General features: G+C 37.9%; 1 long non-coding RNA gene across 4 annotated transcripts in view; it reads left to right on the forward strand.

The window, feature by feature from the left end:
* LOC122218161 overlaps positions 1 to 24,716 on the forward strand; it is an 81,149-nt gene that overhangs the window by 33,015 nt on the left and 23,418 nt on the right. Inside the window, exon 3 of one of the 4 annotated variants that reach the window (XR_006201900.1) lies at positions 23,119 to 24,082. The exons of 1 other annotated variant lie outside the window; for it this stretch is intronic. This is a non-coding gene — a long non-coding RNA (uncharacterized LOC122218161). Of the gene's footprint in view, positions 1 to 6,033; positions 6,113 to 7,388; positions 7,440 to 23,118; positions 24,083 to 24,716 lie in introns of those variants that run through there. 2 more of the 4 variants (XR_006201903.1, XR_006201901.1) reach the window with 2 other exon arrangements.

Genomic DNA, 24,716 nt, shown 5'->3' on the forward strand with positions numbered 1-24,716 from the left:
AGGGAGACAAGCTAGGACCTTCAACTGAAGACATTTGGAATATGCTTTATTGGGTGAGGGGCAGGGTGGGGGGATGAAATATGCTTTCTAATATGTTACAAAAATAACCAAAATGGTTTGAGTTTCAAGAGCACTTGACTAGAAGTCACAAATAAGTCACCTGCATTTTCTTTTGTAAATTTGACCTTGGCCGATTTGGGCTATCCCAGAGGAAGCAGGGATATGTCCTCTGGGTTGGCTGTCTGAACAGCTTTATTGTCATCTCCAAGACCCAATTAGTTTCTATGTTCTTCCCTTTTGTAAGACTTCAGCTAATATTAAAAAAAAAAGTTGTTAAGCATTTATATTGTATAAAGATATAAGAGGTCATTTTACTCTGTAGTACATCATTTTGAGCTCTAGAAAAGGAGATGTTTCCTCATTTTCTCTGTCAAGGCAATCATGCCATTGCTTATTAAAGGGCATATGTTCATGAATACTGTGGTGAAATAGATTATGTTGAGAATAAACACTAGGCAAAGTAGAGTAGGATAAATAAGAATTTAGAGAAATTAGAACAAAGGCAAAGCTGGCTGTAGTTATAATTACTTGTTTTTTGTTGTTTGGTTTTTTTTTTAATTTTTTTTAACGTTTATTTATTTTTGAGACAGAGAGAGACAGAGCATGAACAGGGGAGGAGCAGAGAGAGAGGGAGACACAGAATCTGAAACAGGCTCCAGGCTCTGAGTGGTCAGCACAGAGCCCGACGTGGGGCTCGAACTCACGAACTGTGAGATCATGACCTGAGCTGAAGTCGGACGCTTAACCGACCAAGCCACCCAGCCACCCCTATAATTATTTGTTAAACATCCTCTCCCAAACCAGTTACTGGTTGCACAAAGGGGGATACAGAGCTTGAGGTGGGGAAGAAAAGAGAACAATGGCATTCTGCTTCTACTTCGGCAACTATCAGACCCTCTCCTGCATTTAAGTGTTTGAGGATTTCTGGGCACTGTGAACTAGTCATTTTTGCTAGTTTAAATTTGTTTCCTTCCCTTTTTCCCACTTCTGCTGCTTTCATGTTCCTTGAATCTTAAGTTGTAGATGGGCAGGGAGGGTTTGCACATCCTTTCATTCATCAGATAGGGATTAAGTGCTTTCTACACGCCAGACACTATGCAGGTGTGGTAGATTTGGTGGGAAGTGGAGATGTGGGGGGTTATTTGAGTTTCTTTCTCTCTTCACATTTTTAAGCCCAGAGGGATGATGACTAAAAAGTTTAATGAGATATTGGAAATTATTCAGATCTATTTGTTTCTCTGATGATCTTTTTATTTGGTGAGAGCGTGAAGATGAAGGAATAGTATTAATGTAATGTCTATAGTACTGCATATTAAAGCTCTCGTAAGCAATATTAAGGAGGCGTCCCACCCTACCTTGAGCCCAAGTTGCTTCCTCCACTGAGATTCTTGCAAACACAGGAAAATGTAATGAGCTGACACGGTGGGCAGTCTGAAGATATCTAGTTGCATGAATTGATTAACAAGGGGAAGGTTGACTGTCAAGAAAGAGGAGAATGGGATGGGATACAGAAGAAGGCAGTAAGCTGTCTGTTTCAAGCATCTGTCTCCTAGCACAATGTCATGGAATTGTTTCTGAGACTTAAGGAAAGAGAGACTTCTAGCAAATCCTGACACTGGGACAACAAGGAGGGCTTCTTGGGCAGCACACAGGAATCCGGATATGAGATAGTAGTAGAAAGAAGACTATTCCCCTGACCTCTGCTTAGATATAGCACCCTGAGGTTAATAATATCAGGAGAATCAGAAGATAATAGTCCTGGCACAATCATTAGAAATTTTTCCATTTCCCACCATAGTTTCAAAGTTAAGGCAGCCTCAAATAATTTCATAGGCAGTGGGCCTGGATGAGTGAGTGGAAGCAGGAAGACCAGATCAGATTCCAAGCAGTTAATGTGACTGACAGAATGAATAGTTGTGATATATGCAACATATTCTCTAAGCATTAGTAAACATAAATAGGTGAATCTCATAGGAGAATAAAGTCTTTTAAAAATCATTGTTATTAACATGAAATTTAGATTATATATACCTTCAAAGAGGACTTGTATAGAAGGATAAAAAATATTCAACTTGTTTGAATTTGGTTATTTATCTTTTTGTTTTTCTTACTCTTTTTGTTAGAGGCATATGAGCATTCAAAGAGACTCAATATTTCCCCCAAACTCTTAACTCCCATCTAAATATCAAAGCTCTGTCTTCACTTCTGGGAGCATTTGAAAACTAAGCAAACCTCTCTCTTTGCCTTCAAAGAAAGACAAACCAGCTTTTTGATAGTTAATCATTTGGGTTTGGTTATAATGTGCCATCAAGATCTATTAGGAAGGCAGCATTCTTTAAAATAGTCAAAACACAGAAATAAAAACTTACATCTACAACTAACAATATGGAGTCATGTTCATATAATATATGGTATAATATTTAGTGTAAAAAAGTTCCAGAACATCATATACAATATGATATACTTAAAAAATTAAAAACAACAAAAATAGACCATTTTTAAGGAAACTTATAAAATAAAACTTTATTTTTAAAAGAACAAGGGAATGAAATGCAAGGGATCCAGGATAATAGTTACTTTGAATGGAAGTTGAAGGGGAACAGGTGGGGGAGGATCATAGAGATATATAAGTTACTGTTAAAATTCTAGTTCTCAGGCACTTGGGTGATGCAGTCAGTTAAGTCTCCAACTCTTGACTCTGGCTCAGGTCATGATCTCATGGTTTGTGCGTTCAAGCCCCCCATCAGGCTCTGTGCTGACACCACAGAACCTACTTGGGAGTTTGTCTCCCTCTCTCTCTCTCTCTCTCTCTCTCTGCCCCTCCCCCACTTGCTCCCTGTCTCTCTCTCAAAATAAATAAAAATACACTTTAAAAAATTTTTAAAAATAAAATTCTAGTTCTCATGATGGGTGTAGGGATTTATTAAATTTGTTAAATTAATTAACTTCTTAATTTATTACTTATTAAAAATATGTGCATACATATGTATGAAGAGGAGACCATACATAGATCAATGGTGAGAGTGTGTCAGGAACCAAAGATTGCAATTAATTCAAATCTGTATGTCTGAGTTTATACATACATAAAGAGCAGCATTACTTAAAAAAAAGGTTTAAATGGTCGAGAAAATGATTTCATTTTGAAGACATATCTCCACTTTATATATATCTTCCTACCTCTTTTTAAAATACTTTCTCTTATTTTTGCTTAATATCTTTGAAGAAATGGCTTTTGTATATGTAAAATAGTTTATATGGAATAGCTTTAAAACTCATTGGTCTTTGATTTGCAACAATAAGTACCCAAACTATTAATACCTAATATTACAAACCTTTCTCTTTTTAATTTGGTTCAGTAAACTATCAGCAAAATGTGAATTTCATAACCATGGTTTGTTTATTTCCACATTAACCATTCTATGACAATATTACACACAGAGTAAGTTTTTAACATCTTATCATTTGGCAGCCACAGCTAATGAGGTTACATAGATGTAGCAAGTTTATTTTTCTTAGATTTTAAAATAATCAGGGGAAAGACTTGGTTCCTCTCCACTTAAAATTTCTATTTAAAACAAGAAAGAAAAGAGAATGTAAGCAAAATGCTCGTAAATGGTTACAATGTCAGCAGGACAAATAGAAATCTAAGAGGCGAATCAACACTGACTGTCCATCGATTAAAGTATGTGAGTTTTGTTCCCAGCAGGGGAAAAGGTATCACAATATACCTCACCTACACAATCCCAAATAAAGGAGAGGGAGGTGAGTGCTTTGAGACACCAGAAAAAGAAAACAAAACCAAGCACTCACCCTGAAGGCAATGGCAGATGTTTCCCTTCAAAGATGATTACAAGTGGGAAGCAATTAGAGACAGTGAGGTCCTACAGAGAATTTCCTCATTCAGAGGATGATTTAAAATAAGTTAGTTAGAGAGGAACAACTGTCCCTGTGTGGTACTGAAATGAAGCTGGATTAATTCCTCAAGGAATTGGCCATAAGGAAGACTCTAGTCAAAAGGCACCCTGAGAACTTGAACACTGTGAATTAGACAACAGAGGAAGCCTTCTCAGAGGATGGGTACTCAGTGGTTCATAAAGTTCACAAGAGATAGGGCAATTGTGAGAGCAGTGGAATGAGACATCTAAGAGTTCTGCTTATGAAGACTGATTTCATTTTTGAGACATTCCCTTTTTGTTAGGAAACAATGTGAATGTGTCATATTCTAGTTGGCTCCAAAGTGTCTCTCTTCTGGAATTCCATGCCACCCTTTTTCATTGCTCTCAAATATGTTCACATACATGACCATATATACATATATATTATATATACATGGATACATAACAAATAAATTACATATTTATATTTATGTATTCACATGGGGAGTAAGTCTACTCTCAAAAAGACTATGATGGCTTAGAGTTTAGTGCCCCTTAGGTTTTCTTTTTTTAAAACTATCATTTCCCTTCCCAAGCCTTGCAAGTTTTCTAAGGAAGGTGAGATTAAATAAGAGATTATTTGGACTCATCTCACTGACTTCAAATAAGATAAAAATGATGGCACTTGACAGTAGATGCACAAAATGTTTTGATTCTTTTTCTTGTATCAAGGAATTGGTGACCCTGGAGAGCAGGGCACTAAACATGGTAATGAGACACTAGAATATGGTCTTTTTTACTTTTTTTTTTTAATTTTTGAGAGAGAGCGAGAGACAGAGCACAAGTGGGCAAGGGGCAGAGAGAGAGAGGGAGACACAGAATCTGAAGCAGGCTCCAGGCTCCAAGCTGTCAACACAGAGCCCAACGCAGGGCTCGAACCAATGAGCCATGAGATCATGACCTGAGCCAAAGTCAGATGCTTAACCGACTGAGCCACCCAGGCGCCCCTAGAGTATGGTCTTTTAAAAACAATGACAAACAGGCCCAGCACTGGATGGCAGTGACTCTGAAGTTACTGATGCCCACAAGGATCCTTTCAGAGTCAGTGTGGAACACTGCATGTTGACAAGGTACTTATGTGCCCTGGAACTGATTACTCTCACAAACACTAAATCAGGGTAAGTAGGATTGAGAATTTCTGAAGGAATCAGGCTTTATTAAGAATATGGAATACACCTGAACACGGAGCATTGTTGGATCCAATGAGGGGCCCCAAATAAACAACTAATTAATCATGAAAATGTGCAGGTCACAAGTCTCTTAGGTAACAAACCTAGGCAGTGAGACTTGATTTACAAAAAATTCTGAATGTGAACTTCTAGAAGATTAGCTTTGACAGGACGCAGGTCCGGGGGAGGGAGGGAATGGGATTGGTCATGGTAGTACTATCTTTCCTCAGTGGTCATAGAAATAGAAAAGATTGCTAACCTATGGGTTCAAGAGAAGGCCTAGTGATTTCTGTGTTGATACTAAGAAGATTAACACCAAGGATGAGAAACATCTCCACTTAATGATCTCTCTACTCAAAATATTCTTCCGTAGGCTCACCTCTACTATTTGATGGTCCTAGCAAAACTATAGATGGAGGGCTGGCCTATGGCCTGACTTTTCTCTACCTACCTTGGTCTGTCTCACACTGTGAAGGACCTTGTATATATACATTAGAACATGTAGCTGCAAGTTCATGTTCTATCCCAACTCCTCCCCACTAGGCAACAAGTAGCTTCTTGGTTACCCATCTGTTCCAGAGGTGCAGAAGTGGTTCACCTCAGAGGCAAGAATTTGGGGATAAGGCCTTCACAGGCCCTGAAACAGCTCAGGGCCGTTTGAGTATAAAATGTGGTTTATAAGAAGGATACATGGATTCTGGTGGCCACCCCCCTTGGTCCTGTAGACTCTTTGCTCAGTGAGAGGAGGGAGTATGACTGCATGCCTGAGTGGGGCCCTCTCAAGTGCAGACCCAGAGCAGGGACCTTCATTACCTGTTGCCTACCATATCCTTATGATCCTTTCCCTTACTTCTCTTACTTTTTTCCAGAGTGCAGGAGATTGGAATAATTTGCAATTGCTTTGGAGTTTTTCCATTTCGGTTCTGGAGGTATTTACTCAACAGATTTGTCATCTGCAATGTTTGACAGTGTAAACACAGAGTATGTTCATATTTCAATAGTAAATGCATTTTCAGAAATTAAAAAAAAATTTTTTCAAAACTTATTGTGAATGATAATGATCAAAGAAGTACATGTCAAGGGAAGTGGAGCACAAAAAAAATGGCTTGGTGAAGGTACACCATCAGGGTCTTTGTGGTATGGGCTAGCTCCAACAGGGTAAGCACTTTAGACTATGAGAGCATTTTTAATTTCATGGAAATCTTTCATGCTTTCTACCCTGAGTAGTAAGTGTAGATATGGAAAGTGAAGAAGGAGGGTAAAATATTCTCTCTCTGCCAATGATCCAAAGTGAAACTGAACCAACTCACAGAAGGTGATTGTTAAAGTCTCAAGAATTTTGCAAGCCAAAGTTGTGTTAAATGCAGTTGTTGTTAAAAATCAACTTATGGAGTGCCTGGCTGGCTTAGTCAGCATGCAACTCTTGATCTCGGGACTGTAAGTTTGAGCCCCACGTTGGGTGTAGAGATTACTTAAAAAAAATTTTTTTTAACGTTTTTTATTATTGAGAGACAGAGAAACACAGAGCATGAGCAGGGGAGGGCTAAAGAGAGGGGGAGACACAGAATCTGAAGCAGGCTCCAGGCTCTGAGTTGTCAGCACAGAGCCCAATATGGGGCTCGAATTCACAAACTGTGAGATCATGACCTGAGCCGAAGTCAGTCGCTTAACCAACTGAGCCACCCAGGCACCCTAGGTGTAGAGATTGCTTAGAACTAAAATCTTTTTAAAAAATTAACTTAAACAAACTTAACAATTAAGTAATTTGTATTCTGAACAAAGATAGTAAGTACTAAGACCTCACTAACTACTAATTATTAGGCCACATTTTATTCTCCTCTATGCTCTAAAAGTTATTTATATAAGTTATATGTACATGGTAGAAATACTATAAAATGATGTATTCTGTGTATCCTGTGCTTCTCATCCCCACGTCATGTTCAGTGATATGTCCTAACCAATGAACCCTAAAAGTTCATTGATATGGTGGGTTTATTTCCTATGCTCTGGTGTATATCTTGTAGATCTTGGTCTATTATTATCTACTAACATAACATCACTGAGATAATGCATTAATGCAATGTTCTACAGAACATCCTGACAGTCGGATCCCTTTGGACTATATTAAGATAGAAGGTAAGAGAGCCCTAGTGTAAGACCATGGATGTACACTCTTGTTCATCTCACATGAATACAAAGTACTTCTGATCCTCTTTTCTTGTAGGGATAGAAAAGAAAATTTGCTGGATCAACGGCTGCATGCCACATGCCAAAGCTGTGTTAATTTGTCAAGATATCACTATTTGCAGATGACATGATACTATTACATAGAGAACTCTAAAGGCTCCACTAAAAAGACTCTTAGAAGTAATAAATGAATTCACTAAAGTGGCAGGAAACAATACCTAGAAATCAGTTGTTTCTATACACTAATAACAAAGTAGCAGAAAGATTAAGAAAATTCCATTTACAATTGTACCAAAAAGAATAAAATATCTGGGAATAAACTTAGCCAAGGAGGTGAAAGACCCATACTCCAAAAACTATAAAACACTGATGAAAGAATTTAAAGATAACACAAAGAAATGAAAAACTATACCATACTCATGGGTTGGAAGAACCAATATTGTTAAAATGGCTATATTACACAAAGCAATCTACAGATTCACTGCGATCCCTATCAAAATACCAACAGCATTTTTCACAGAACTAGAACAGATGAAATTTGTATGGAACTACAAAAGTCCCCAAATAACCAAAGAAATCTTGAGAAATAAGAAAAAGTTTGGAGGTATCACAATCTCAGACTTCAAGACATATTACAAGGCTATACTAATCACAACAGTATGGCACTGGTACAAAAATAGACGTATAGATAAATGGCATAGAACAGAAAGCCTGTTATATGGTCAATTAATCTATGACAAAGGAGGCAAGAATATACAATGGATAAAAGATAGGCTCTTCAATAGATGGTATGGGAAAAACTGGACAGGTACATGCAAAAATAATGAAACTGGATCATTTTCTTGCACAATACACAAAAATAAACTCAAAATGGATTAAAGACTTAAATGTGAAACCTGAAACCATAAAATTCCTAGATGAGAACACAGGCAGTAATTTCTTTTGACATCAGCTGTAGCAACATTTTTCTAGATATGTCTCTGGTGAGAGAAACAAAAGCAAAAACAAACTACTGGGACTAAATCAAAATGCAAAGCTTTTGCACAGAGAAGGAAACCATCAACAAAATGAAAAGGCAACCTATTGAATGGGAGAAGATATTTATAAATGATATATTCAATAAAGGGTTAATATTCAAAATATATAAGGAACTTATGCAACTCAACACCAAAACAACTATAAATAATCCAATTAAAAATGTGCAGAATATTTGAATAGACATATTTCCATACAGATGGCCAATAGATACATGAAAAGATACTTAACATCACTAAGCATCAGGGAACTACAAATCAAAACCACAATGAGATATCATTTTATGCCTGTCAAAATGGCTAGACTCAAAAAGACAAGAAATAACAAGTATTGGCAAGGATGTGGAGAAAAAGAAACCCTCGTGTACAGTTGGTGGGAATGTGTGTATTGGTGCACTATGGAAAACAGTATGGAGGTTGCTCAAAAAAAAAAATTAAAAATAGAAAACATTCAGCACAACAAAATTGAGGTTTCTTTGCTCCATTTTCATCTGTCATGATCCATGTGGTTTTTGTGAGGATCAGACTTATGGTTTAAATGGATATGATGGGGACTCTCACTTCTTTAGGTATTCAAGACTGGAACTGATATCTACTATTCCCCTCAGAATATGGTAATTTAAAAAATGTATTAGCTTTGTTGTAGTGAGCCAATTTCGGACATTTTCACTTATCCTTAACCACTAGGGTAATTCTTACTCCATAGGTCAAGGGATTAATGTGCGGGTTCTGTGAACTTCCAAATATGTCCATTTCTTTTTTTCTTCTTCTTTTTCTTTTTTTTTAATTTTTTTTGTCCATTTCAATATGCATACAGCTTTCTTTTTAAAAAAATTTTTAAATGTTTATTTATTTTTTAAATATGAAATTTATTGTCAAATTGGTGTCCATACAACACCCACTGCTCATCCCAACAGGTGCCCTTCTCAATGCCCATTACCCACTTTCCCCTCCCTCCCACCCCCCATCAACAGCTTTCAAGGAAATGTCCACCAGGTGGTTCTGTGGATCCAGTGGATGCACTGTGAACTTAAGCTACTCCATTATGTAGTTTACAGGTAATGATGTTGGTATGGTATCACATTGGATATCTGGGTATCAGCATCAGTTGATACCCCATATTCAATAATTTTTTTCCATACTCAATAATTTTTGAAACTACCTACTGTTACTCCTTCCCCAATTCATGGTGACCCAAGTAAATGACATAGGCCCTGGTATTTCAGGGTCTTTCATCCTAGGGATCTGGCCTCTCCCTGAATTAATGGGTTCTACATCTGGAAACCTAGTCAGATCTGGAAACTGGGCCAGGGATTGACTTTTTCATCGGACAGCTTCCTTAAACCTCCTAAGCATTCTTCTTCAATTTTTTGCTGTTATATAAATTAAGCAATATCTGTGTTGGCTGCCTTTGCACCATGCCTCTAGGAAGATCATATATTTTTGACCCTCCCCATACTTCTCCATAGTTTGGGCCACTCCTGGCTACCAACCTTGCCTCTCATTGCAATAATTGCACCCACTTTGCTTCTGATGGTTAAATACCATCATTTGGCCTCTATTGCTTTGGGAGTTTAGTTCTGTAACAGCATCTCATTCCCCTGCCCTTGTTCTACAGAGGACACCACTACTGAGCTTCTCAATAATGCTGATGTCCCTCTTACCACCGATTTCCTTATGCCTTTGCTAAATGGGGTTTCCTCTGGTCCTCTACAGAACAAATTTGGCTAATGGGGTTTCTAGCCTTTTGTAGTTTATCTACTCTAACATATCTACTTTTCTGAGCATTTTTAAATGTTTATTCTTGAGAGAGAAAGAGAGACAGACAGAACATGAGCAGGGGAGGGGCAGAGAGAGAAAGAGGGAGACACAGAATTCGAAGCAGGCTCCAGGCTTCAAGATGTCAGCACAGAGCCCAATGTGAAGTTTGAACCCACGAACCACAAGATCACGACCCGAGACGAAGTCAGACACTTAACTGACTGAACCACCCAGGTGCCCCTATATTTGGATTTTTAGTGTTTAAAGACATAGTACAGCCAAGCGAACTTTCTGTGTTGGTAATTTTTACAATGTATGCTCTCTTCGTATGATTATAACATGATATGTTAGTTATTTCCACAATTGTGAATTCTAAAGCCCTTTCTCTCCAAGATGGAACTAATTTGTGCCCATTTTACCAGTGACAGTTGACTTGTGATTCACTAGTCACAAGAACAATGGCAGCAGGCCTCAGTTTTGTTGTGGGACAAAATAGTTAGCTTTGTCTGTACAAGGAAAGGAAGTCTACAGGAGGCCACTGAATTTCAAATCACCACTGAATTTCAAAATGTTCGTTTGCATGATTTCAGGTGTATACGTGGGTGTTCTTTTTCTGATATAATTTTGTCTTGTCATTTCATTACAAAGAAGATAGCATCTCAGATTTGGGGGGGGGGGGGGAGTCATTTGAACACCCAGTGGCTTATGGCAGCCTAGCACATCTTATTCACAATTCAGAAGGTCAATAGCAAGCCTGTGGGTGCCATTTGTTCTGAAAATCAAGGGGATTAGTTGTTAAATTCACCGTTATATGCACCTAACCAGTTATGGTATTACCAGGAAACCTGACTTCCGGAAGGAGGCTACTTCACCGATTTTACAGCCAAGTACTGTATGGGGTGGGAAGATTACCAAATTCTGGGGTGTCAGCTCTAAAGTTTAACTCCTAAATCACCAGGCTGGGAATAGCTTATCAAGTTTTTCTCTCCATCCCTATGTTGATTTAACAGTAGAAATTGTTCTCAAATGGCCCAAATCCAGTCACTGCAGAGAGTTGGGGAGCTACTAAAACTCGCATTTACTACTATTTCACATTATCATTTTCTTTCCTCAAAAATTAGCAGGATTTTGGCTTAATGTTTGGAACCAAACTATACCTGGCATATTGATGATGCTTACCACTTCCCCCTTTTGTATACTTATAAAAGGACAACATATCCTAAGTACCTTCTTTAAAAGATCCTCTGGTATCTTGCAGGTGCAGCCTTTACAGAGGAAAATTTTTAAAAATTAGTAAAAAGCATCTGACAGATGTCACAGCGCTGATTTCACCCTCTGCCAATACTAGGAGAGGCTGTTGTAGTGGAGTGAATATCGGATGGAAATGAGGAAGTTAGGAGTTGCAATAATTATCAAAGACTTAAGGTTAGAGGGACAAGTAACCTTGCCCAGTGGCAATCCAATTCCAAATATGCGGGGCCACTTACAAATAAAAGGATATTATGTGTCAAGTTTGCAAGATAAAGAATAGTTCTTCACCTGGAGGAGGCATGGAGTTGTATGGCATGTGGAGCGGACTCCATTGGCTTCTCTAAGCAGTTCTCTAGACCAGAAGGGAGGGGGAAGGTTGGTTTCTGACGTTTAACCCTGGCTCAGTTGTTTAAGGGTCCCACTCTTGATTTCCGCTCCGGTCATGATCTCATGGTTGGTGAGGTTGAGCCCAACACCAGGCTCTGCACTGCCAGCGTGGAGCCTGCTTGGGATTCTCTTCTTCTCTCTGCCCCTCCCCTGCTCACACTCACTCGCCCTCTATAAATAAATAAATAAACTTATTTAAAACAAAAACAAAGGTGTGTTCTAGCTTTTTAGTTTGGTAGTACCCTAAGCACATGTCTGTAATATATATCCTTTGCCATATTACCTTAAAATGGCCTGCATGTCCGCTTAAAGTACTCTAGAAACTCCATTGCTACTTCAGATGGTCTGTGCCTCCGTTTTCTTACTATAAAATGGGGAGTAACCACGTACCTCCCTTGTAGGTGGAAGTGAGGATCAAGGGAGCTGTGTGTATGCACGCAGGTGAACAGTGACCGCCTCAGACACCTGCTCCACCCTTCCCTCCTCCCCTCAAATGCCCTTTTCTTCCAGATGCCCAGGGTCAAGGTCAGGACCTGCTGGGAAGTTGCCCTGAGATACTCTCTTCCTGTGTTCTCCGTGAATTGTATGGCTATTACAGAGTTTTGTTTTTAATTGGAGAGACCATCTTGTATTGTGCTGTTTCTTTCAGTCTTTGGCATTTGTTGAGTAAGTGTGCTAAGGGTGGGGATATGCGGGGGAGGAGCGGATCCGAGTGATGGGACAGGAACAGGCTGACAGCTTGATGCCCACACTGAAAAGTTTTCTGTTTTCTGTCTTCCTCCTCCGCATGCCTGCTGTGCAGCTCTGGGAAGAATAAAAGGATAAAGAGAGAGGGACAGTGGCCTCTGGGTTGGGATTGAATGCACAGGAACGTGGGAGGTAATGTGAGAATGAGAGAGGAGAGATTTGGCTGTTAAAAGTCTGCAAAACGAAATTTTAGAAGCATCGCAGCCATTGATTTCCAATATAGCCTGAGGGACCAATTAATCTTGACGAGATTTCCCAGTCAGTTTGGGGTTAATGGATCTTCGTGGAAACCAGACAAACTGGAATCAGTTAAAATTAAATACCAGGCCTCAGGCACATCTGTCTTGCAGTCCTCTACTCTTCAGTGGTGTTTTCTTATCTATCTGTATTATGTCATTGATTATTTTGGACTTATTATATGTCACGGCTGATATTACAGGATCATGACTTCTTCATCTTTTTATTCCCAGCGTATAACATGGTATCTTGCAAATAATAGGGACACAATATGTTTGAAGAGAGAAAAATAAGAGGAAGCTTACAGAAAAGGAAGAGAAAGGAATGAAAAAGGACAGGAAGGCAGGAAGTTGAAAAGGAAGGTAGGGAAGGAGAGAAAGAGGGAGGAAGGGAAATGCAGGTCAGTGCTCATTTTTATAGCTGTTGTAAATGACTGCAGACAAATTATTTTCTTAAAGAGCTCTAGGAAAGAGTATCACATAATCTTTCCCAATAATATATTCCATAGAGCAATGAGCTATTTGAGCAGAGATGTTATGAAGACCATAGATCTTTATATAATTTAATCTTTACTCTGCAAGAGCAAGTTTTAGGGGACATAAGAAATGTATTAAAGAGAAGTTAATCTGATTAAATTTAGACAGTACATATATCAAAAAAAAAAAAAAAAAAGCCATGTTCAATGGGGGGCGGGGCGGGGGGGGGAGAGAAGGTAATGTGATCCAGCAAACATTTTGCATAATGCAGTTGAAATGCTATTGTATTATTCATCAAGAGTCCTTCCAAAGTACAAATATGAACTTTTTACCTATTTGTAATTCCTTGGTACACTGTATAAACTAAACCATTTCACTTTTGTTAAACCAGAGCACCTTTCAAAATTTTCTCAGCCTCTTGAGGTTGATGAATTATTTATTGTTAACCAATGTCGTTGCCAAAAGGAGACATTCTAATGAGATTTTGGAAGCTAAATATGAAAAGCTTCATGATTTTGAAAGAAAATAGTGCCCTTGTGGAGAAGTGGTTTACTCATACAATGATTAGCTCATTTCCACCAGCACTCGTTGAAAAATATCTTAAAAAAAAAGTTTAATATTGTAAATATCGGCTAGAGGTAAAATGGTGATTAGAAAGAAAATACAGTTCCCTCATAAATATGTTAATTCAAAATAAGATGTCAAGATTTTAATTATAAAAGAAAGTATGCTGCTCAATTCAAGTTCCCTTGGATACTAGAACAGAACTAATATATTCTAGACTTTTCTGGTGTTTACTTCTAAATTGAATGAACAAACAGGAACGGGCTCAAAAATATCTTAGCAAACTCTTAAGTACAGTGTTTGTATCTTTAAAGGTTGTGAACACAAATACCCACTTACAACTCTTCTTCCTTTCCTATTTCAAAGGAGAAACTGGAGGCTTTTCCATGACATGTGACTCCTAGTTATATATATTTTACATATGGGTACTTCAAGCAACCAGCAGTCCCAGGCACACAAGAAGCATTCAGAATTGTTTGTTGAGCTGAAATTAGTAGTTACACTCAAGAAGTACTATTTAAATGAATAAATGGATGATGACCCATGAGTAACACCCCTTTCGTTGCCTATCACAGTTATTCAACGTGCATTAGCAAGGAATATAAAAAATTCAGCCTCATTCTTGGAGTCTGTTCATATAAATACAAAGTTTCTCTGATTAAATTCAGTAAGTACCCCAATTTCAGGGATCATAAATATATACTGTATAAAGCAAACAGCATTTAGTGAATGGAAACAGAACACACACTTGGCCTTCACATCAACCATGTGCCTACTTTTCCTAAGTAGAGACTCTTATTTTTTTTTTTTTTTTTTTTTTTTTTTGATTTTTTTTTTTTTATTTTTATTTTATTTTTTTTTTAATATATGAAATTTACTGTCAAATTGGTTTCCATACAACACCCAGTGCTCATCCCAAAAGGTGCCCTCCTCAATACCCATCACCCACCCTGCCCTCCCTCCCACCCCCCATCAACCCTCAGTTTGTTCTCAGTTTTTAACAGTCTCTTATGCTTTGGCTAAGTAGAGACTCTTAGACATGACTTTTTACATTCATGGGAAGAAAAGAAATGATAAATTATCATTTTCATAATGGAGAAAAGTCTTTCATTTTCCAGGAACTTAAAGCTTGTTTAATTGATTTCCCTCACACTTTTCAATATGAAATTGGCAGGCGTTAAACATGGGATGTTTCTGTTTAAAGGGATTGTTTTTTAGGAGTAATAACCAACTGTGTATAAACTATAAGAATGGAAATCATATCTTCCCCACACTGGTGTATTTGTGTGATGCTATCCTTGAATCCTTCCTTGGAAAGACTTCATACAGGTGGGAATGTATCAGTTTTGAGATACTTCGAAATACTAGTAATTGCCTTAGATGGGGTTCAAATTAAGCTACCTTAGCAAAAGGTGTTACATTACATATTCAGATTATCAGTAGCAATATTAGTGACTACTGAACACATCCCACAGAATACTAAGCAGGCTAAGACAGGTTCCTTGAACCAAATTGACCGGAAAATGCTTTTTGAAAATGGGCTTAGTTTATACTTTGAGAAGCATGTGTAGAAACATTCTCCTTTCTATTGGCCTGTAAATGTTTCCAGCAAATGACAAAAGAGAGTTTTAAAGAAAAACAATTTAATAATGGGGATGGTGTGTCTATTCATCCATGCTGAAAGAAAAGAGTGAAAGAAAAGGAGAATATTAGAGTTGGAAAGGGCAGTGGAGATAATTTACATGTAGTTCAGCCCCTCCATTTTATAAGTTACCAAAATAAATTCTAGGAAGATGAATGGCTTGCCAAACTTAGTCTGTGGTGAACAGAGCTGGGACTTCAGTTCTGAACTTCATGTTACTTCTCTGTAACAGGACACCTTAGATTAACAAAACCCCAAGCATCTGGAATTTTCAAAGTATTATGTGAAACTGAGGGTGAGATATTTAGTCCTGCTCAGCAAGCGGACCATTCGTCAATGTTCTCATGCTAGTGGTGTTGGTGTTGAGAGAGAAAAGAAGAATGGTGCTTATTAAACATGAGTAAACAGATGGTAGAATCAAAGTGACTCTAACACAGACTTCAGGACTGATAGTAGGGTAGATAAGTGGAAAGTATGGCATCCAGTGAAGAAGAGTTAAACGTAAAATGACGCCATATGTTGTTTAATGCCCAGATAGTAATAAAGAGTTGCATGGAAATAAGTGACACCTAATCAGGATATTAGTTCATTTAAGGGTGAGAGAGAGTGGCTCAATCTGGGAGTGGTAAGTGGAATATTTGATGACAACAATATGTCATTTTAAGCTGGAGATGTCATTCTTTAAACCTGCATGCATCTTAAATATTGTATAATGACTTTATGAAGATTGTGCAAGAGCAGTCTTTAATTTCAGATGTGATTACAAAGGTTAGGCATACCTGTGCTCATAAACATTCCTTTTCCCAGCCCACCGTGCAAATCCTGGTTTAACAAAGATATAACATTAATATGTTATTTAAGTTGTCAAAATTTAACATTTCACGTTATCAGCCTAATGTTCAGACTCTATTGAGAGGCCTCTCCTCTGTCTCCCACTGCAGTTGTCACTACCTATTTCCACCAGATTTGTCCCCACCTACCAGTTTGTGCTTGGGCCCTGACACTCTTGGGCTCACACCCTCACCATCTCCTACAAACTCAGATCAGTACATTATCAATACTTTCCTTGCTGGCCTGTCTTCCTTTCTTAATGGTGGGGAGAATCCATTTCTGTGGGTTCAAACTTCTAGTATAAACACTAGAAATGCTACAAACTTCAGATTCCCTTAGCAAGCAATTCCTACAATAGTCTTCTTGATAGTTTCAGTACATGCACAGTTCAGTAAATTGAGTATTTACAGTTCTGAATGCAAACAATATGAAGATTCACCAATGACTATTCAAACAGTAAGTCATGAATTAATCTAATAGGCATGCGTTTGCATTTTCATTGAAATCTCTTCAACTCTCTGATTCATAATGCCCTATTGAATGAATGTTCGGAAAGTGTCAACTATGTACCAGGGACATCATTAAGCCCTTTACCTAGTTTTTTCATGCCAAGAATAGAGGCTGCTCCCTGTGTTTGCCATCCAGCTCTTGTTTTAATTGAGCCATGTGAGGAAAAAACCAAAATAGAACAAAATTCCTTTTAGGTGCAACCAAATGTCTATCCAGGTTTAAAGATGTTATAATGCAGATTCCTGTCTCAAAAATCTCATGGGAGTGATCATAATGCGTGAGACCATGTGAACATGGTGATGCATGGCTCTCCATACACAGCCTCATGGTGGTCTAAGTTCTCAGGAAATATTAAGGGTACATAGGCAGGAGTGAAACTGGAGGCCAAGTTTGTCCTGAAGAAAAAAACCTAGTTACCAGCATAGCAGTATCATAAAAGAGACTTATGTCTTAGTTTCTGTATTTCTTCTATCAAATCTAGAATGGTAGCATGTGTCATGAGGCAAGGAAATACCTAAGATGAGAGAACTAGTTTAAAATTTTTTTTTAATTTTTAAAATGTTTATTTATTTTTGAAGGAGAAAGAGACAGAGTGTGAGTGGGGGAGGGTCAGAGAGAGAGGGAGACACAGAATCTGAAACAGGCTCCAGGCTCTGAGCTGTCAGCACAGAGCCCAACGTGGGGCTTGAACTCACAAACCGCGAGATCATGACCTGAGCCAAAGTCAGGTGCTCAACTGACTGAGCCACCCAGGTACCCCAAATGAGTTTAAAATCTTAACTGTGGCACCACAAAGTGGCAGGGTCAGACGTTAGAAACTCCCAGGAGTACATGTTCTACATTGAGATTATCCACTTAAAAGGGAGGCAAAGGGGATCAGCTTTCCCGATTGGCTCCTACCACTGGCCCTGATGTTAACGGTAAAACCGTAGATGCCCTCATTTCCCCTCTGCTGGTCTCTGAATGCCATTTGTATGGAGACCATTTTCAGCGGAAGCATTCCTCTTTTACGATCCCATATTATTTTGGCTCAGCAGCCTGTGGCATCATAAAAGTCATTACTCAAAACAACGGGTAGCTAAACCACAGAGGCATGGGCTTTTTCACATTGCCAGCTGGGAGAGGAAGTCGAGAATGTGGCCTGACGTGGACTTCTAATGGGATTACACTGGACGGAAGAGAACATCTCAGTCACCGTCTAACTAGCTTTTTGGCTTGAAAGTTGGGAACATCATTCAGGGGGCAGTAGCCTCTGAGAATGAAAGCAGTATTGCCCTCTGGTTTCTTTAACGTCACCTTTGGCTAATTTTCAGGCGGCAATTATTAATAAAGGAAAGAGAATGAACAACCGAGGCAAGATCCCTGAGAAGCTTCTCAAGGTATATGTTAGTTGTCAAGTTGTACGTGTAAGGCCTATGAAGGAGTTTCATGATGATGTTAGGAGAGATGGCTTAGAGCATGGAAGATGTGGATTTTTTTTCTCAAAAACTGACAATTTTTTTTCTTTCAAAATTTGCCTTTTTGTAAAGGATCGATTCCCCCCTCCTCAAGTTTCTATCTTTCCCCTATTGATGTAAAGAGTTATGTGTATATAAGTATGAGCACGTGTTTCTTACTCTGTAGTTGTGGCTCAACACCAAAACACATGCACTAATTTAATTTAGTCACAAGAATAATATATTTCAGGTCTCACCAAAATCTCATGAAGATGTTGATATTATCACCACTATTTAATAAATGAAATTGACTCAGGGAAGTTAAAGAGGTTGTGTAAAAATCCAGAGCAATTTTGTTAAGCGCTGGGTTGTAACTAAAGAAATCTAATTTTTATTTAGTTGAAATTTGTAGCCTTTAAAGTACCTAGATATTTATATTGAGGCAAATACGTATTCCTCTGTATGTTTAGGGTTTTTTTTTCTTTTTCTTCCTCTAATGGAAATAGAGCTAAGTAGTGGATGATATGTCTAAAGAATGAATAATTTGAGAGCTCTGTTTTCTTCTTAGTTTCCTCTGTACATGAACAATTTTGTGTCTAAATTTTTTTTCAATTACCAGTATAACATAAGCATTTTCCATGTTATTATAAAATCTTTGTAAACATCATTTTGTATGATATTCCCTCAAAGAGTTATAATACCAGTTATCTACCCTTTCTCCTATTCTGTAAATGTAAACAGTTTTGAATTTTTCTCTAGCACAAAGAATGGTGCACTAAATATCTTAGCGGCTAATATTTCTTGTGTATTTATAATTACTTCATTAGAACAAATCATAGAAGTAGAATAAATGGGTCAAAGGGTATGAGTATTTAAAAATTATTGGGCTGCCTGGGTGGCTCAGTCAGTTGAGTGTCCGATTCTTGATTTCAGCTCAGGTCATGATCCCAGGGTCGTGGGGTCGAGCCCCATGTCAAACCCCATGTTGGGCTCCATGCTGAGCACAGAGCCTACTTAAGATTCTCTCTCTCTCTCCCTCTACCTCTCTCCCCTGCTCATGCTCTCTCTCTCTCTAAAATAAATAAATAATAAAATAATAAAAAACATAAAAGTAAAAACTATGCAAATACTAAACAATTTTTCTATGTGCTATAAAACTAACATGTAGGTGTGAGTTAGCTGTGTTACATTATCTGCATAAGTATATATATATATATATATATATATATATATATATATATGGCCATATGTATATATTTATATATATGGCCATACACACACACACACACACACACTATATCTATGTATATATGGATGTATATATACAAAAGATAAGATATATGGGTGTATATAACACAATATATATGTCTGTATTGTATTATCTATACAATTATTTGTACAATTTTACAAATTTGTACAAAATTGCAAGTAATGTTGTCAGTATATTCAAGTTTAAGTAATAGAGTCAAATGTTGATTGATAAATGAAATCCATGGAATGTTTCGCTGATATTTCAAAATTTAGAAAAAGGTACTTAAAAAAAACTAAAATTATGCTTAATAGAGACATTGCTCCAGATAGGCATCTATAGCATTGAGGACCTATTTTTGATATAATAAATGTCTATACCATATTAGTAAATAAATATGTTAATCAACCACAGAAAATTAAATAAGATTTTAGAAATATTGGAACGCAGACCACATAGTGTCGGGCTACAGAACAGACAATATTTTGAGATGAAGCAAAAATGTTAAAATGTTGATGGGAGCTGAACCAATGTGCATCATTCCCTAGCATTTGTGGGCACCCCTCATTCATTATTTTCTAAACATGCACAAAGCAGGGAAATTCCCAGGTATATGATCCTGAAACTGAGCAAACCTAATCACCATATATGAGCTTTAAACTACTAAATTAATGTATTCCAATAATAAAACCAGTTCTTGAAGAACTGTCTTCAGAGATGACATATGTCACAGATATAAATAAATTTAGAAACCAAGAAAATGTCTCAATAAAGTGCCAAATAAGTGACCAAGAATATGTAAATAAGATGGATAATCTAGTTGTACATTTGTTATTTCAACTTGCATGAACTTCAATGAAATTAAATAAAATACTGGTTTCCAGCATTTTCATTCTTCATTTACAACTTCTAGATTTTTCTCAAATTTAGTTCAAAAAGTTATTATAGAAAATCAGACCTGGAAATTATGCTCAGCCCAGGCAACTTAAGAGTGAGTTAAATAACACCCACCAAATTGTCATTCATTGTCAACAAAAAAATGATGAGAAGAATTATTACCAGCATTTGTCTTTATATATTATATATGATTACAGTTATTTAATAAAGAAACTGTTCTTCTTGTCCAGGGAGCAGTGCTGTTTTGAATTCTTCCTTGTCCTTTCTGAGACCCCTGAGACTAAACATACCATGTCAGCCTCCCTGCTCTGTACTCCACCATGTTGACAGGTATCCAAGGACTTTGCTTCCTTTTTCAGGGCACTCCCAGGAAGGAAAGGCAGAGTGTGCCTCAGCCCTTAGATTACCAAACCTTTATGTGTTCAGTTATCTCTCCCTACAACACACACACACACACACACACACACACACACACACGCATCCTGCTTCAATGGGGCAGGGTGGAATCCCTCTTTTTCCAAACCCAACCAATATCTAACTCTCCCACTTTGTTTCAGCTCTCCCCCTTTCACCCTTGGTCACTGGAACTCTAAGAGATTTCTCTTTCCCTTTCAATACTTTCCAGCTTTGCCTTTTTGTTAGGGACAATGAAAAACATACTTAGTGTAACTCTTGAGTTATAAACAAGACTTTCTCTAGGAAATTTCGAGACTCAAGTCCACTATGGAGTGTGGAAAACAGGCATAAATTAGATCCTCACCATCCACATTTTTTCACAATAGACTCAACTTAAATACACTTTAAAGACACACTGAAGTGGGAATACATTTTTCTTGATGATGAATGGGTATCATAAACCGTGGAATTAGTTTCATCAGGCAAGCTCTTTATTGAGCACTCTATTTCTACCTCACTTCAAAACCTAACATACCATGTTACACTGCAGTGAAATTGATATCAGGCTAACTTTCTCCTCTACTAGTCTGTAAATGTTTCAAAAGCAAGAAGAAACTTTCTCTTATTCATCTTTCTAGGGCGCCTGCCCTTTAAGAACACTCAGTAAATAATTGTTGAGGGAACGAATGAATGGTAGTCTTTTTGATTTCAGTGATGGCACTACCTCAGTTTTACCTTACTGGCAGCTTTTGTGAATCACTGTAACATAGCCAGAAAAACGCCAAGAGGATGGACCAATGATTAGGAGACAAGAGGAGGAGGATTTAGCAATTTCAGTAACAGGATCATATTTTAACTTGTCTTCTCATGAGCAGGTCCAATTCAGGGGTGTTCCAATTGTGGAATGAATTGGTTAGATGTGTGATATTATATAGAAGAATAAATCATCTTTATAGCAATGTCAACAAAGAGCTTTATTTCCCTACCGATTTTTCATCTATAATATATTAATATTAACTTGATGTCATAAAATATATTAAGCTATTTTGTCTTTTACAGTTTAAATAATGGCTTCCATACCATCATCATATCTAATCTTGAGAAATATGTTGAAATTTAGGACTTGATAGAGAGATTAAGGTCTTGATCACAGTGACACAGCCAGGAAGAGATAGACTGGAATCAAAGTCATCTTCCTCCAAATACTGTTTCCATCCTGCTATAGCCGCAAGACCTTATCATGAACAATTCAAAGGTGAATCGGGCAAAGACACCCCAAGAAGTATACAATCCACAGGCGAGATCACTGACCACATTTCAAGGAGGAACTTGGAAGTACTTTCAGAGAAATACAAATAACTTGCAACGAGAGGATAAAAGAGGAATAGCTGATTTCCACCTGGGGGAGGAAGAAAGTCTTCACGGATTGGTGAAAGGACTTTTAGGATATCAAGAATTTGGAAATCTGGGTTGTAGAGGAAGATTATTTTGAGTTGAAGAAAGGACAGCGGCAAGCACAGGGCTTGGGTAGTGGCTCAGGGAACAGCAAGTGGCTTAGTTTGGCAGGACCTTGAATGGGTGTAGCGCATAATATGGTCGGAAAGGTCAGTTGGGGCCAGATTGTGAAGGAACTTGAATTCCAGACTAAGGCGTTCAAATTTGTTATGGAGACAGTGATCACTGAGGATGGAAGTTCTCTGAGTGGACCATGAAATTATTGAACAGGGCAAATTAGATGCCTGGGCCGTATCCACTGCGCTCGTATCCCCCATTTTTATCAAATCAAATATGTGTGCACCTGTTTCTCTGGCTGATGTCAGGAAATCCTTTGATATTTCCCCAGGGTAATATTTTCCTTGTATACCTCAAAAAGGGAAACTGAAAATCCTCTGAGCATTTCCAAGAAATGGGCTGTCCCAGGGCAATGAGCCCTGACTTCTGCCCGACAAAACAGGTCTGCTTTGGACAGGGTGTGCAGTGCACACATTCAATTGATAGCAATGGGAAAAGCAGATATTCCATCTGCCAATGATAAAACACATAAAATCACACAGGAATGTACAGTATGCTGGGTTGAACTACATAGGCGTTTGCCTCAACCAGAGAGAAAAGACCTGCCTATTTATGTCCCCTGGTAAGGACATTAGTGAGGAAAAGCTTTGATGTTTCAGCAATCATATAATTGACTCTACTGTTGGATCCAGAAGTCCAGGGTTGGTTTCAGGAATGAACACTGAACATTTTTAATGGCACTATGAGCAAAGGAGGCGTGTGGTGAAGATGTTAAGCAGATAGACTATTATCTGAAATATTCTGATTATGCAGATTTTAAACTTTCCCTCTCAACAGGTACATTGTCAGCTTTGCTGAACTTAGGTTTTAGGTTCTATATCCCTGGGAATCTAAAAAACAACCTACATTCTCCAGTGTGGTGGCCAGCTATTTTGTACAAGTATCGAGAAGACAGGGTAGATGGAAAGGACTCAGATGGCTGCAGGAGGACACATCTGTCCGACGATTTTGTGATCAGAAGTGGAGCCAACTTCTCATCCTTTTACTTCACCCTATATAGCCGATGGATTTGCCCAGTCCTATCAATTCATTTTTGATAAAGCTACAACCATCTGCTTGTTTCTGTCACCAGCTTTCTCCACAACTTCTCTGCCTCTTCCTGGATTAGTGTAAGAGTTTCCTAACTGATTTTCCTGCTTTCTGCTTCCTCTTTCCCCATCCAATCTGCAGACTACCTCCTTTTTCCCTATACAACCTGCAATCGTGCCAAACTAACGTTCTTAAAATACTACTCTCTCTCCATTACTAATCTGTTCATACCACCACATGGTTCCTCATTGCCTGCTCTACAGCCTGGCAGTCAAGTGCTCTTGGTTAAGTACACCCAGTGGCTGATCCGCCTCCATTCAAGTTTTTATTAGTGCACACTCTTCACTGTGCCACACTAGTCACACTATTTTTGAGATTTGTTTTCCTCTTCATCCTGTCCTTTGGTTAGCATGCTCTTTTCTCTAATCTTCCCCTTTATTAGCCTAAATCTCAACTTTTCCATGGTTATTCCAGTCCACATTGGTTTCTAAGTTTTCAGAGTGACTTTCCAAATTTATGTCTGAACTCCTATCTCTGGCACTGTTATGGACTGCCTTGTTTGGTTATTTAACCACTTTACATCCAAATATTGTCCCCTAAAACAATTTTATGTGCTGTTAAAGCAAGGGTCATTTGTGGTTCTTCTTTTGGAACCTCTCGTGTTCAGCAGTTTTATAGAATGATCTAAAAATAAATGCTTTTTAAAAATGAATTGAGTTGCATCGTGTTATTTTCACACAAATAAATGGCAACAAAGTTTATCTAACTTATTTTATCCCAAACCTAGAGACATGATTAAAAAGTGAGATAAACAGTGAGAGCTAACAATTAAGTTATTGCTTATTTTGTTCCAGGCATGCTTTCATAAATATTTGATTCATGATTTTATTTAATATCTTCAGTGATCTTGTGAGGTAGGCACTAATATTATTCTTACTGTACAGAGAAGGGAAATGAGATTTACAAGGCTAAAAAAACTTGTCCCCGGTCACAGAGCTGGTAAACGGTGTCTAAGCATATTTGTTCAACTTCAGAAACCATATTCTTAATTACTTTTTGCTATGGTCTGAATGTTTGCGTCCCCTGAAAAGTCATAGGCTGAAATCCTAACAAGGTCATGAGTATTGGGAGGTGAGGCCTTTGGGAAGTAATAACACTTAACGGGAAATAATTTTCTGTTGTTTATCAGCCACTCAGTGTCTGATGTTTTGTCATAGCATCCTGAACAGACTAATAAACTCATATAGTCCAGATTTCTTAGAGGAATATCAATGCTCTGTCTGTTGTTTATTGATACAAACACACATTTTATGATAAAATATGATTATTTACTGTTGATAAAATTT

Source organism: Panthera leo, chromosome B1 (genome assembly GCF_018350215.1).
Source record: "Panthera leo isolate Ple1 chromosome B1, P.leo_Ple1_pat1.1, whole genome shotgun sequence".
Taxonomy (NCBI): Eukaryota; Metazoa; Chordata; class Mammalia; order Carnivora; family Felidae; genus Panthera; species Panthera leo.